Below are 16,115 nucleotides of genomic sequence, written 5' to 3'. Positions count from 1 at the left end.
TAATGAGACAGAGATAGATCGATTCTTGACAGAAAGGGAGGTCTAAAGTTTTTGGGAGAAGATGGAATTGCCGACTATGGAAAATACACACATCGGTGAGCTTATTGAATGGTGGAGCAGGGCTTAATGAGCTGAATGATCTAATCTGCGACTAATTTCTAGCACGTTTAGAAATGAAGAGGGTACAATGTTTGGATAATTGCATTGCATGGTTATTTAATGCCGTTGTTAAAGTTGAAAAATACAAGTGGTAAACATTAAGTGTGTTTAAGCCCACGTAAACAGGATGCAGCTATGACACTGGAGTGTGGAAGGGAGCTGTAAGACTGAGGAAGTCAATAAACTTAAAAGCCCTGAGCACATAGCGTCTTCACTGCAGTGTTACAATGGGAGTGGCTGGTACAGCCCAAAGGGCAGCATTGAAGGGCAGAAACATCCTGTACGTGGATTGGAGATGTACCAGAAGGCTGGTGAGTTGGATGCCAATGTTCGTTGATGTGGGATGTGTGTGTGGCCAGTGGCCATGGTATCCAACACGGAGACCCTTTGAAGCAAGTTGTGAGCTAAAGTTATCAGGTACCCACTCTGACACCCACATCTTGAAATCTTGATGTCTAGTGTTTAACAAGCCATAAACCCCTTTACTTGGGAATTTTCCGCTGACTTAGCACAGGCAATGACTTGCTCCCCACATTAAGATGGACCTGACTGGATTCCTCATGTGATTCTGTCACAGATCATTTCACTCAGACCCCTATAAATCCTACTGTAATGCAACTTGCTTTGTTTCATCTGCTGGCTGGTTCTATTACGTGAAGACACTAGTTAGATTACAGCTGAACATTCTGAACAGTTTTAGGACCCATTGGAGGCAGTTCAGAGATGGTTCATTATGATGCTATTGGCTGTGGAGGGACTGTATTACAGGGAGAGATCGAGTGGGTTGTGCCTGTACTCACTGAAGTTTAGAAGAGTGAGAGGTGACCTTTATTGAAACATGTAAGATATTTAGGGACTTGACAGAGTTAGATGTGGGAAGGTTGTTTACCCTTCTAGAAGTCTACGACCAGGGGACATCATCTGAGAATGAGGAATTGCACATTTAAGACAGAGATGAAGAGGCGTTTCTGCCTTCAGAAGGTAATGAATCTCTGGGATTCTTTACTGCAGAGAGCTGTCAAGGTTGGGTCATTAAGTAAACTCAAGATGGAGAGAGACAGATTTCTAACCAAAGAAGGGAACCAAGAGGTATGGGGAAAAGACAGGAAAACAGAGTTGAGGATGATCAGATCAGCTCTGATCTCATGAATGGTGGGGCAGAATTGATGGACTGAATGGCCTACTTCTCTTGTTGTTCCAATAAAATCCAAAGAAATTGCTAAACATGCTCGAGATTGACCAAACGGCTAAGTAGCTGAAAAGGTGTTGTTGGAAAAGCGCAGCAGGTCAGGCAGCATCCAAGGAGCAGGAGAATCGACGTTTCAGGCATGAGCCCTTCTTCAGGAATGAGGAAGGTTTGCCAAACAGGCTAAGATAAAAGGTAGGGAGGAGGGACTTGCAGGAGGGGCGTTGGAAACGCGGTAGGTGGAAGGAGGTTAAAGTGAGGATGATAAGGTGAGGGTGATAGGCCGGAGTGGGGGTGAGGGCGGAGAGGTCAGGAAGAGGATTGCAGGTTAGGAAGGCGGTGCTGAGTCCGAGGGATTTGACTGAGACAAGGTGGGGGGAGGGGAAATGAGGAAGCTGGAGAAATCTGAGTTCATCCCTTGTGGTTGGAGGGTTCCTAGGTGGAAGATGAGGCGCTTTTCCTCCAGCCGTCATGTTGCTATGGTCTGGCGATGGAGGAGTCCAAGGACCTGCATGTCCTTGGTGGAGTGGGAGGGGGAGTTGAAGTGTTGAGCCACGGGGTGGTTGGGTTGATTGGTCCGGGTGTCCCAGAGGTGTTCTCTGAAACGTTCCGCAAGTAGGCGGCCTGTCTCCCCAATATAGAGGGGGCTGATCAATGGTCTAAAACCCTTTCTGTGTTGTTTGTTGAGGTGAATTTCAATCCCACAAATTTGTAAACAAAATCCGACATACAGAGTAACATTGTGACACAATCTAAATAAATCCACCCACTGGTTTCTGCCCTATCTATTGCCAACGCCAATACACAGACAGTCCCAAGGAGCTCATTAATTAAGCATTGAGGTTGCTTACCAATCTGAAATGTACAACAACTCCTCTGAGGTGGTTTTTTTGGATTATTTCAATAAAATGTTCAATCAATCCGTAGGAATAGAAAGAAATAAAACATAAGAACAAAGATTTGGGAGAACATTTGGCCCATCCTATCTGTATTAGCCAGGAAAGACTCACTTCTCTTGATTCCAGGATGAAAGGGCTGTCATACAGGAAATGGTTGAATAGTTTGGGCTTATACTTACTGGAGTTCAGAGAATGAACGGGGGAGATCTGATTGAGGTATGTAAAATATTAAAGGGGATTGATAAGGTGGATATTGTGGAATAGATACTCCCCCTTATGGGACAGTCTTGATCTAGAGGGCATTGAGATAGAGTGAGAGGAGAGAGGTTGAAAACTGAGATGAGGAGAACCTACTTCTCCCAGAGGGCTGTGAATCTGTGAAACTCACTGTCCCAGCATGCAGTGGAGGCAGAATCGATCAACAGATTCAAGAAAGACATTGATATGTTTCTGATGAAAAGCTCGATAAAGAGCTATGGGGAGCAGGTGGGAAAGTGGGGTTAAGACCAGGATAAGATCAGCCATGATCATGTGAAATAGCGAAGGGGGCTCAGAGGGCTGAATTGACCACTCTTGCTCCTCACCCTTATGCCATAGTCCACTCTATATTTCTGTCGGTCATAGCACTTCAAGAGTGTTGATTAAACCGTCAAACTTGAAGCTTCATTTTGTTAATGACTGAAAGATGGAAAGCAGAGCACAGCTCAGGAGGAAACACATTTCTAGGAGTTTAAATAGTCAGCAGGAAATGCTCAGCAGATTTTAAGAAGTACTCCAAGAGAAGACAGTTACCACGTCAACAGAGGAGATAAAACGTGGAGCATGATCCTACTGTCAAAACTCTTCCTGTATCACACTGTCCGTTCCTGTATCACACTGTCCGTTCCTGTGTCACACTGTCCGTTCCTGTATCACACTCACCATTAATGTATCACACTCTCCATTCCTGTATCACACTCTCCATTAATGTGTCACACTGTCCATTCCTGTGTCACACTCTCCATTAATGTATCACACTGTCCATTCCTGTATCACACTGTCCATTCCTGAGTCACACTGTCCATTACTGTATCACACTGTCTATTACTATGTCACACTGTCCATTAATGTGTCACACTGTCCATTCCTGTATCACACTATTCATTACAGTGTCACACTGTCCATTACTGCGTCACACTGTCTATTCTTCTATCACACTGTCCATTCCTGTGTCACACTGTCCATTCTGGTGTCACACTGTCCATTACTGTATCACATTGTCCATTACTGTATCACAGTCTCCATTAATGTGTCACACTGTCCATTATTCCATCACACTGTCCATTCCTGTGTCACACTGTCCATTCCTGTATCACACTGTCCATTCCAGTATCACACTGTCCGTTCCTGTATCACACTGTCCATTCCTGTGTCACACTGTCCATTCCTGTGTCACACTGTCCATTCCTGTATCACACTGTCCATTTCTGCATTGCACTGTCCGTTCCTGTATCACAGTCTCCATTAATGTGTCACACTGTCCATTATTCCATCACACTGTCCATTCCTGTGTCACACTGTCCGTTCCTGTATCACACTGTCTATTCCTGTATCACACTGTCCATTCCTGTATCACACTGTCCATTTCTGTATCGCACTGTCCGTTCCTGTGTCACACTGTCCAATACTGTGTCACACTGTCCATTCCGGTATCACACTGTCCATTCCTGTGTCACACTGTCCAATACTGTGTCACACTGTCCATTCCTGTATCACACTGTCCATTCCTGTGTCACACTGTCCATTCCTGTATCAGGCTGTCCGTTCCTGTGTCACACTGTCCATTACTGAGTCACACTACCCATTCCTGTTTCACACTCTCCATTAATGTGTCACACTGTCCATTATTCCATCACACTGCCCATTCCTGTGTCACACTGTCCATTCCTGTGTCACACTGTCCATTCCTGTGTCACACTGTCCATTCCTGTATCACACTCTCCATTAATGTGTCACACTGCCCATTGCTGCATCACACTGTCCATTACTGTGTCAAAATGTCCATTACTGTATCACAGTGTTCATTCTTGTTTCACATTCTCCATTACTGTGTCACATTGCCCACTCCTGTATCACTCTGTCCATTCCTGTTTCACACTGTCCATTACTGTGTCACATTGTACATTCCTGTATCACACTGTCCACTACTGTATCGCACTGTCCATTCCTGTATCACATTGTCCTTCCCTGTGTCACACTGTCCATTTCTGTATCACACTCTCCATTAATGTGTCACACTGTCCATTGCTGCATCACATGTCCATTACTGTTTCACACTGTCCATTACTGTGTCAAAGTGTCCATTACTGTATCACACTGTCCATTCCTGTATCACACTCCCCATTAATGTGTCACACTGTCCATTGCAGCATCGCACGGTACATTACTGTATCACACTCTCCATTACTGTATCAGGCTGTCCATTCCTGTGTCACACTGTCCATTCCTGTATCACACTCTCCATTCCTCTATCACACTGTCCGTTCCTGTGTCACACTGTCCATTCCTGTATCACACTGTCCATTTCTGCGTTGCACTGTCCATTCCTGTGTCACAGCGTCCAGTCCTGTATCACACTGTCCATTTCTGCATCACACTGTCCATTCCTGTATCACACTGTCCATTACAGTGTCGCACTGTCCGTTACTGTATCAGACTGTCTATTCCTGCGTAGCACTCTCCATTCCTGTATCACACTGTCCGTTATTGTGTCACTCTGTCCATTCCTGTATCACACTGTCCACTAGTGTATCACACTGTCCATTCCTGTATCACATTGTCCATTACTGCATCTCACTGTCCGTTACTGTATCACACTGTCTGTTACTGTATCAGATTGTCCATTACTGTGTCACACACTCCATTCTTGCATCACACTGTCCACTCCTGTATCACACTCTCCATTACTGTATCACTCTGTCCATTACTGTATCACATTGTCCATTCCTGTATCACACGGTCCATTACTGTGTCCCACTGTCCATTACTGCATGACACTGTCTATAACTATATCACATTGTCCATTCCTGTATCACACTGTCCATTCTTGTGTCACACTGTCCATTACAATGTCGCACTGTCTGTTACTGTATCAGACTGTCCATTATTGTGTCACACTGTCCATTCCTGTTTCATACTGTCCATTACTGTATCGCACTGTCCATTACTGTGTCACACTTTTCCTTACTAAATCACTCTGTCCATTACTGCATCACACTGTTCACTACTGTATCACACTGTCCATTCCTGTGTCATAATGTCCATTCCTGTATCACACTGTCCATTCCTGTCTCACACTGTCCATTCCTGTGTCACACTCTCCATTACTGTGTCACATCGTCGATTACTGCATCACACTGTCCACTACTGTGTCACTATGTCCATTACTGTATCACACTGTCAATACAGTATCAAACTGTTCGTTCCTATGTCACACTGTCCATTACTGCATCTCACTGTCCATTACTATGTCACGCTGTCCATTACTGCATGACACTGTCCATTCCTGTGTCACACTCTCCATTACTGTGGCACATCGTCGATTACTGCATCATACTGTCCATTACTGTGTCACTATGTCCATTACTGTATCACACTGTCAATATAGTATTAAACTGTTCATTCCTATGTCACACTGTCCATTACTGTGTCACACTGTCCATTACTGCATGACACTGTCCATTCATGTATCATACGGTTCATTCCTCTGTCACACTGTCCATTCCAGTATCTGGCTGTCCATTCCTGTGTCACACTGTCCATTTCTGTGTTGCACTGTCCGTTCCTGTTTCATACTCTCCATTCCTGTTTCACACTGTCCATTCCTGTATCACGCTGTCCATTCCTGTATCACACTCTCCATTCCTGTGTCACACTGTCCATTCCTGTGTCACACTGTCCATTCCTGTATCACACTGCCCTTTCCTGTATCACACTCTCCATTCCTGTGTCACACTGTCCATTTCTGTATCGCACTGTCCATTCCTGTTTCACACTGTCCATTCCTGTATCACGCTGTCCATTACTGTATCGCACTGCCCATTACTGTGTCACACTGTCCATTACTGCATCACACTGTTCATTACTGTATCACACTGCCCTTTCCTGTGTCACACTGTCCATTCCTGTATCACACTCTCCATTAATGTGTCACACTGTCCATTGCTGCATCACACTGTCCATTATTGTATCACACTGTCCATTATTGTATCACACTGTCCATTCCTGTATCAGTCTGTCCATTCCTGTGTCACACTGTCCATTACTGTGTCACACTGTCCATTCCTGTATCACACTGTACATTCCTACTTTACACTGTCCATTACCATATCATACTCTCCATTTCTGTATCACACTGTCCATTGCTGTTTCACATTGTCCATTCCTGTGTCACACTGTCCATTCCTGTGTCACACTGTACATTCCTGTTTCACATTGTCCATTCCTGTGTCACACTGTCCATTATTGTGTCACACTGTCCATTCCTGTGTCACACTGTACATTCCTGTGTCACATTGTTCATTCCTGTATCACACCGTGCTTTACTGTATCACATTGTCCATACCAGTATCACATTGTCCATTTCGGCATCACACTGTCCATTCCTGGATCACACAGTTCATTCCTGTGTCACACCATGCATTACTGTGTCACACTGTCCATACCAGTGGATGCAGCATACTCTGCCAGAAATTGCTGTCACTGTAACACTGGGGTGAATTGTATTAGATAATCTATTGGTGTAAATGGTGCTGCATCATTAGGGAGGGGGAAGATGTGTGGTTAATCCTAAAATTTGCCCAAAATGCATTCTCTGCTAGTTAGCATCACAAAAGCAGCATCTTGCTGTCTGCCTCACCATTGAAGTGACGTAAGGCTGCTTTTTTGCAAGCGCACATATAAGCTAGATACAGCAGAGATCATTCAGAGTACATGTACAAATAATATTAATGATGTGATAGGTGTTAATTACTGCCAATCCAGCTCTCCCTGTCACTGAAAATGAGCTGTTAAGAGTTTTGTGTTCTATTCCTTCAGGTATTAATTATTTTGGAGAGCTTAAAAATGTCAAACTTATGTTGTTAATTTCACAATTTTTTCTTGAGAGGCTAAGCAGCAGAGTTGGAATATTATCCAACCAGCTACTACTGTAGATTTACCTTGACTCCACCCAACCTCTGATTTCATGTCTCTAAACATTGTGACGTCATCAGCCCACACTTTCACAGAAATACAAGGGCCAGCCCAATCAAAGCTTGAAACCATCAGCTGACCAACCGCAGGAAATTCGAGCCCATTGTTCCATTTTTAAAACTCAGTCCAAGTTTTCACTTGTCCCACATTGGAGTCTAATGGAAGGAGGAATGATCACATTGAAACATAGAAAACGCTCAGGGAACTTCACAGGGTCTGATCAGAGATTACATCCCCTCTACAGGGAAGTCTGGAACTGGGAAAAATAGATTTTTAGAAATGGCATCTCCTATTTGAGATGGAAATAAAGAGCACCTTCTTCTCTTGAAGGGCGAGTCATAGAAAATATTCAGGATTGATAATTTGACAGAGGAAAGGGCCGTTGGGGTGAGGGTGCTTCAGGAAAATGGGGTTCAAACAGGCCAGCCAAGATCTAAGTGACTGATGGAACAGGAAAAGGGGAAGGAGCTGAATGGTTACTTTGGCAGAGATTGAGGTGATTCCAGTATTTCAGCACTTGTCATCCAGATGTAATAAAGGGCTGGCTTTCTGGGTGAAGTCTCTGGGAAGTGGTGTTAGATTTACAACAGGTGCAGTGTTGTTTGCAGCTTTAACTCCTCTGAGAGGTCAGGGACTGAGAGTGAAATCATCCAGGTTGATTGTAGTTTAGCATGGACAAACTATCATGTCGAAACACACAAGGCATTGATCTCCAATTGCATTTTTCTGACTGAAGTTTTTGATATTGATCTTTCCTCAATTTTTAAGAGACCAACAAAGTTTCACAAAATATTAACAGGCACTAGGTAGTTACTGACAGTGCGTGGATGTAATCTGAGCCTCAGTGTCCTGACTGATGAAACATGTTCACAAAACTGACCACGATGACTTTCTTAAGGCCAGGGTTTTGCCTTCCTCATTAATTTCTACAAAGTAAATGCATTAACAGCAGAGGAGCCTGTGTGGTGACCAATGACAGGAGTCATTGCAGTCATGTGCTCCATCCATCAAATGCAGTTACTGCCTGATTGGAGCAACTGGACGTTGGGCATAGGGATGATGGGAAGCTTGCTCCATGTTTCTGCTTCCAACCATCATCACCCACCAACCCCCATCTCATCTCCCCACCCCCTTCCCCACCATCCATCTGTCCCAGAAACATCTCCCAAACTGAGCAGAGCCCACCCTCTCACAGTGGGTGTCTTCCTTGTCCATGCTGCTGGGATTCCCGGGATGGGAGGAAGGGGGCAGAGGAGAGAGGGTGGTGGGTATGGGAGAGAGGTTAGAGGGAGAGAGTGTGGGAATGTGTGGGGATTGGGGGTGAAAAGGGTACATGGGTAGGAGAGGAGAGAATGTGGGAGGGAGATGGGCTGAAGTAGTGGGTGGGTGTTGGGGGGGGGAAGAGGATAAGAGGGGATGGAGGGAGTAGAGGGTAGGTATCAGGGAGGGGACATGTGGAGACCAGTGGGGTCAGGAATTACCCCCATTCGACCCCCTGCTCCCCCAGTCCCTCCCAAGCCCTTGCTCCCACACTCCACAGCCAGCCCTCTCTCCTTCCAACTCCCTCTGAGTTTTTAACCACACTCCTCCCTCATTGGTCCATTGCAGTACACAAACAAACACTGGCCATTTGTGTTCCTCTGATAACTCGACCTTATCCTTAGCTTCAGTATCAGCTTGTGTTACTCAGTGTAGCCGAATGCCGTATCTGTTCAGCCAGTGCATAGTTACTAAAGCACAGCTCCCAACCCGGCTGTGAAACAAGACAACAATTGCATGCTGAGTTAATAGCCAGCTGGACATGGGCCTGGGAGGTATAGTCTGCGATTTTCTGAACCAAATTAAACCAAATGGCTTTTCTCATCCCTGACTCCTTGGAGATTTTGTAAAATCTGCCTTTCTTACTGCAGTGTTGGCTGGAAGTCATTTCCACAACTGCAATGTTCCACATTCACACCTTCCATTTGTAAAGTCACGCTTTGGGTCTGTCAGAAGCTGTGATAAGAATACAAGCTCAAAATTTCTTTTCGCATTGTCTGCAGAAATCTCTGATTTATGCTAGCTTTTAAATTCGAGGAATTGATGAATTTTGGGTAGTTCGTTCTGCGAAGTCACTCGATTGCTCTTGTCCCTCATCACACTGATATCAGCCATAATCAAACAATGGTTAGATACAAAACAAAAACCCTATTCAACAGAACTCAGGAGCCACGGCCACCTCTAATCCCTCCATTTGTAAAAGTCCTTCCGTGATGGGCAACACTCAAAGTAGTAGAACAGATATCCCAGCAGATAGCCCAGCAGATATCCCAGCAGATAGCCCAGCAGATAGCCCAGCAGATATCCCAGCAGATAGCCCAGCAGGTATCCCGGCAGATAGCCCTGCAGATATCCCAGTAGATATCCCATCAGCCATAATTAAATGGTAGAGCGGACTCAATGAGCTGAATGGTCTTACTTCCACTCCCATGCCTTATGGTCTTATATCCCAGCAGATATCCCAGCAGATATCCCAGCAGATATCCCAGCAGATAGCCCAGCAGATATCCCAGCAGATAGCCCAGCAGATATCCCAGCAGATAGCCCAGATGGTCTGATGGGGTCACTCCTGCACAATGTACAAGGAAGCTGACAGGTACTCTACAAGAAAAATAATTACCCAACTCTGAGAGAGAATTAACAGTTAGAGATTTTTCCATAAAACAGTTCCTTTTTTATAGGTCCTGTCAGGTGTCATGACTCAATGTCATTTACAAATAAAGAAAAACAAAACCTTGTTAGGGCCTTTATTGAGCTGCATCTGTTGGTTCAGTGCAGAGCTGCAAACTTCCCTGAAGTGTTATTGATCGAATATAAATGAACTGTGCTGCAAATCTAAATATAGTTGAAATGCTGCCACATGCATTTTGTCGAATGTGTGCACTTTATGGACAGAGCAGAGAGAAACTGGTATTGATTGAGTTCCTGGATGAACGGCAAAGATGGAAAGAATCTAAATCACAGAGCTGCTCTTGCACCCCAGAATCTCTCAGCATCTCTCTCACAGCATTGTCGGAGCTGATAAAATAACTTCAGTTACTGTCCCACCTCAAGCTGAAACAGGAAATGCTTACTATTTTTCCCACCAGGGTCCAACCAAACAGGAAGTCCTCACTACACAACCAATGATATTTTCTGTGATTTTCCGTTCATTTAAGTTAGGACAAAGTCTGTTCAGAGTATCAGGCCAGCTGAAAGTCAATGTGCCATTTATATGGAGAGAGAAATGAGAAGGCAGACAGCATAGTCTGGGTACTGTTCCAGACTGGTCAAGTAACACTCTGCTCATTACCAGGAACCCAAAGGTGAACTGGACCATTGATTAGTTGGCTCAGTCCAGGATTGTATTCAATTAAGGTTGCGTTAGGATCAGTGTAGTTTCAGGTTCTAGGTGGATCTCTCCTCTTAACTAACTGATATCTCTATAGCATAGGCTCTTATGATACAGTGGTAATGTCTCAATCTCTGAGGTAGGAGACCTGGGTTCAAGTAAAACCTACTCCAGAGATGTGTCATTACATGTTTAATCTATTTCTGCAGGAAAGGCAATTCTTGTAGGTGCTATTTACCAGAAAGGCAGAAGCTTTGCTCATTTAGCAGTGACACATATGAATATTGGATGTAGGTTTGCTCGCTGAGTTTGAAGGTTCATTTCCAGACATTTCGTTACCCTACTAGGTAACATCTTCAGTGGGTCTCAGGCAAAGCAATGCTGAAAATTCCTGCTTTCTATTTATATATTTGGGTTTCCATAAATAGAAAGCAGGAATTTTCAGCATTGCTTTGCCTGAGGCCCACTGAAGATGTTATCTAGTAGGGTAACGAAATGTCTGGAAATGAACCTTCAAACTCAGCGAGCAAATCTACATCCAGAACCTCAACCTGAGCTACAAATCTTCTCAAAAGTCACTAATATATTAATATTACAGATTCAGTTTGCTTGGAGATCTCGTGCAGCTTTAGTTATCAACTCAGAACACAAGACACAAACACCAGATAGCTCAGCGTACAACCTCCTGTGAGCTTTGGTTGGTCATGTGGTCTCACCCTGGTCCTTGGCTCAGTATAAGATGCAGCTCTTAAAGTAACACAGCTCTTAAAGGAATAGCACACCCAACATGAGGATCACGTGATTCTGGATGCCTGTGCACTCGAAATTAGGTGCACAAAGAGATGAAATCCTCCATCTCGACCCCCTGACTGCTCCCCACCCCTTTGAGTTTGAGTGTAACGTTGATGGTTTAGCCACTTTTGTGAAGCAAGACTTTTGAACAAATTTAAAACACAATAGATATAAAAACAGAGATTCAATAGGAACGCTCAGCAGATCTGGCAGCACCTGTGGAAGAAATCAGAGTTAACATTTCCAGTTGAGTAACCCTTCCTCAAAACACCAAAGATATGTGATTGTCTGGGATGGAATCTTAGAAGCACAAAGTTATGCAGAGTGAAATAATTTGCCTTTTTAGAGGCATCAATAGCCAAGGGATACAATTTTAAGATTTATAGAGGATTTGAGGAAAAATATCTTCACCCAGAAAGCAGTAGGTACCTGGAGCCTACTGCCCGAAAGAGTGGTAGAGGCAAGAACCATCACAACATTTAGAAGTGTTCAGGTGAGCACCTGAAATCCCATAGCATACAAGGCCCAATGTTAGAGAATAGGATTATAATGGATAGATGCATGGACCTGATGGGCCAAAGGGCTTCTCTCCCTGCTGTAAAAAGTCTCTGACTTTACAAGGGAGTATGAGTAATAGGGAAGGGAAAGATGATTCAAGACAAGGAATGGGTATTCTGGTCACTCCACCTCACCACTCATCACGCCCATGACCTCCTGACTCCATCAGTGAGACCTCACCTCAGGAATGTATGTGGTGCCTTTCTAATGAGGCCAGTCTAGAGAGTTATGGAGTGTCCCATCTTGAGCTTCATAAGCAAACAGGGCCATGCTCATCCTGACCTGGACTGGGTTCATTGGTTTGATTGGAGCAGCAGGATTCGATTTCTAATATAAAGTCACGATCACCCTACCATAGGGCTGCTCTTGCATTAGACAGAGATGGTTGGTGGTGATTTAAGTTGAGAATCACCATGCCTTAGGCAAGGGGAAAGGTTGAGAAGGAGAGTCCTTCATGGTAACGTCAGCTGGTACAGGAATTGAACCCATACTGTTGGTATTGCTCTGCATCAGAAACCAGCCATGCAGCCAACTGAGCTAACCAACCTGCCCTTTTCCAAATGGCAGCAGGTTTGATCAATGTCCTAACTTTCTGGGAGAATTTTGAAAGCTTATCTCCTCCTTCAATTTCAGTGTCAAAAATGTTGGTCTAGATGCTATTTCGCTGCAGTAATTTGGTGTCTCTGTCAGGGACTGCTCCATCTCCAAGTCCGGCTGATAGGAAACAGACCAACTAACCAATGGAAGCCCTGGAATTCTTCTAGCAAATCCGGCTCCATGTGTTTCTGGAATTCCTGCTCCAGAGCATGGTTTGGTTGGGTGGATGGGTGTATACCCAGATACTGGAGTGGCTTTGGGAAGATAGTCATTAAAACAATACAATGGTTAGCACTGCTGCCTCACAATACGAGGGACCTGGGTTCGATTCCAGCCTCAGGCAACTGTCTGTGTGGAGTTTGTACATTCTCCCCGTGTCTGTGTGGGTTTCCTCGGGGTGCTCCGGTTTCCATCCAAAGATGTGTAGGTTGGATGAATTGGCCATGCTAAATTGTCCCATAGTGTCTAGGGATAGGTGGGTTAGCCTTGGGAAATGTGGAGTAATGGGGATAGGATGGGTGGTGGGTCTGGGTAGAATGCTCTTCCAAGGATCAGTGCAAACTTGATGGGCCAAATGGCGTCTTGTGCACTATTGGGATTCTATGATTCTATGAAAACCACACTCCTAGCACCGAAGATAGTGGGTTATTAGAGTTTGGGTGGTTGGGTGGGGAATGAGGCAGTGGTAATATGGGATGTACAGATTAATTCATTGGCACAGTGCCTCTAAGTGGAGACTTTGAGTACAACATAACGGACCTCATTCTCAATCTTCTGATCCCACTGGTGATCCTGCTGGGAGTGAATTAACTCCATCAAGTGAAGATGATTTGCTGTCACTTCCTTGATTGGTCTTAAATTGATTTTCCAAATACAAAAACAATGATGGTTTGTACTGAGGAGACAGATGCACGAAATGATCCATATCAAAGGTGTTTGTTCCGTAGCGCACGGGCTGATCTGCAAGTTTATTGGAACCCATTAGTGATGACAAAGGATAAACACGACTGAGTATCTGAGGTTTCTCTTCAGAGATACAGCCACAAGGAGGTGAAAACATGGAAACAATTAAACTCTTGATTTTCTACAACAGTCAGTGCCCCCTGGACAGCACTAATATGTTGCAAGGAACCTCTCAATTCTCTGAGAAAAGCAACATCAGTACAACATTGCAGCAGAGTGCTGCATTGAGTTCAGGAGCTGAATTACTAATATTGATCAGGCTTCTCTTGTGGCTCCCTATAACTATTGCTGTGAGTGGTTATACTGCATAAAAGGCAGGATGTTAGCAAGTCTCATCCCTGCTCTATATTGAGTTAGCTGATCTCTGCAATGCTGCAGATAAGTGCACTATAACGCGTCTCAGAAATCCAGAGTGAGGGATAATCTGCTCCAGTTCTTAATAACAGAGAGTCAACAATTCCCATCAATATGTCTCCAGAGCAGGCTTTGTGCCATCTACACACCCAGTGACAGAAGCAGAATGTGCCACTTGGCTGATGGAATGATGGTGAAGCAGATCCTCACAACGAGGATTGCACACTGACAATATGCAGGATATACTGGGGAAATGGGTAACAACTCCTGACCCCTCAATCTAAGACTGAAGTGTGGAGTCAAACAGAACCTAAACAAAATGGTAAATTTGGTTTATCCCAATGGACTATTATCACGAGTCACAGAGTGTTTTATCACTGAAAGAGGCCATTCAGCCCATCATGTTTGCACCTGCTTTTCAAACAAGAGGCATTACCCAGTACCAGTCTACTTCCTTCCTCCCCATTTCCTTGCACACTATTTCTGACTGGATGTCCTTTCTGAGTGCCTCAGTTGAATCTGCTCCTTCCATACTCTCGGCAGTGCATTCCAACCCCTTACCATTCATTGTGTGTGAAACCTTCCTTACATTAGTTTATTTTGCAAATCATGTTAAATCTATTCCTAACTGTTCTTCATGTGTTAACGAGCGAGAACAGCTCTACCCTGTCCACATTTATAGCCCGCTCACAGTTTTGAAAATCTCTCTCAGATCTCCTCCTGACCTCCTTATCTCCAAGGATGATAGTCCCCAACTTCCTTAGTCTGTCCTCATTACTGAAGCTTCTTATTCCTGGAACTATTGTTATGGATTGCTTCTGCATTCTCCCCAATACTTTCATATCTTTGCTACAATATGGTGTCCAAACTGTGTACTACACTTAGCTGAGATGGAACAGGCATTAAGGCTATTGATCTCCTCAATATTTGAAGGAATCCACTTTCTAAAAGATTCCCCTCTTTCATGATCTCTGAACGCTCTTTCATTGGTTCCAATCTCCCTACTTCCAGCTCAGCTCTCATTGGTCAGTTATGGCTCCGAACTAAACTAAATGTCTCGAATCCAGTGACCCTTCTTCAGAACTGATAGGTGCTAGGAAAAGGCGGTGTATATGTTGGTGACAAGAGGTGGAGTGGGTCAAGGGGGAAAAAGGGTGAGGGGATTGTTGGAGAGAGAAAAAGACAGGTAAGCAGGGGTGGTTAATAGTATGCTCTGGAGAAAACGAGGCTGTTAATGGGACAATGAGTGGGCAGAAAAGATTTGGCTATGCTGAACACAGTCCATGTGATGAGAGAGCCTGTGGTGTGGGGTGGAAAAAGGACATGGAAGAAGGTGCTCAGGTTCGAAGATTATTGAACACGATATTGAGTCATGGAGTTATAGGATCCCCAAGTGGAAAATGAGGCATTGTTCTTCCAGCTTGCAATGAGCTTCACTGGAGCACTGAAGCAAGCCCGAGACAGAGATGTTGGCCAGGGAACAGGGTGGGGGCATTGAAGTGGCAGGAAACTGGAAGATCAGGGTCAGTTTTATGGGCAGAATGTAAATGTTTCACAAAGTGGCTGCCCAGTTTGTGCTTTATATCCCCAGTGTAGAGAAGACCACTTATATATTCCCTTAGTTATACTCCCCATGATCAACTTTTCTCTCTCTCTGGCATAATATCATTCATCCCTTTATCTACCGGTACCTGCCAGTCCCTTTCTCTGGGCTCCATTTCCCTGTATCTGCTCACTCTCCTCCCCCTTCCCCTGTCTTCAGCACATGGACCATTCCTTCCCAATTCCCATCAGTTCTGAAGAAGGGTCACTGGACTCAAAATGTTAACTTTGTTTTCTCTCTCTCCACAGATGCTGCCAGACCTGCTGAGTTTCTCCAGCAATTTCTCTTTTGGTTTCAGATTCCCAGTTCTTTGTTTTATTGTAGCTCTCAGCTGTTGATTGCTCAGAGAGTATCAGTTGCTGCTGTCAGGGATGACAGACTGTACAAGTTTGAGAAGGAAAA

The 16,115-nt window shown here is 44.5% G+C and overlaps 1 protein-coding gene across 1 annotated transcript in view; it reads right to left on the bottom strand.

Moving 5' to 3' along the window:
• LOC132836611 (leucine-rich repeat and fibronectin type III domain-containing protein 1-like protein) overlaps positions 1-16,115 on the bottom strand; it is a 53,984-nt gene that overhangs the window by 15,270 nt on the left and 22,599 nt on the right. The window lies entirely within an intron of this gene.

Source organism: Hemiscyllium ocellatum, chromosome 47 (assembly GCF_020745735.1).
Source record: "Hemiscyllium ocellatum isolate sHemOce1 chromosome 47, sHemOce1.pat.X.cur, whole genome shotgun sequence".
Classification (NCBI taxonomy): domain Eukaryota; kingdom Metazoa; phylum Chordata; class Chondrichthyes; order Orectolobiformes; family Hemiscylliidae; genus Hemiscyllium; species Hemiscyllium ocellatum.
The sequence above is the reverse complement of the archived record's forward strand: the minus strand, read 5'-3'. Positions and strand labels throughout refer to the sequence as shown.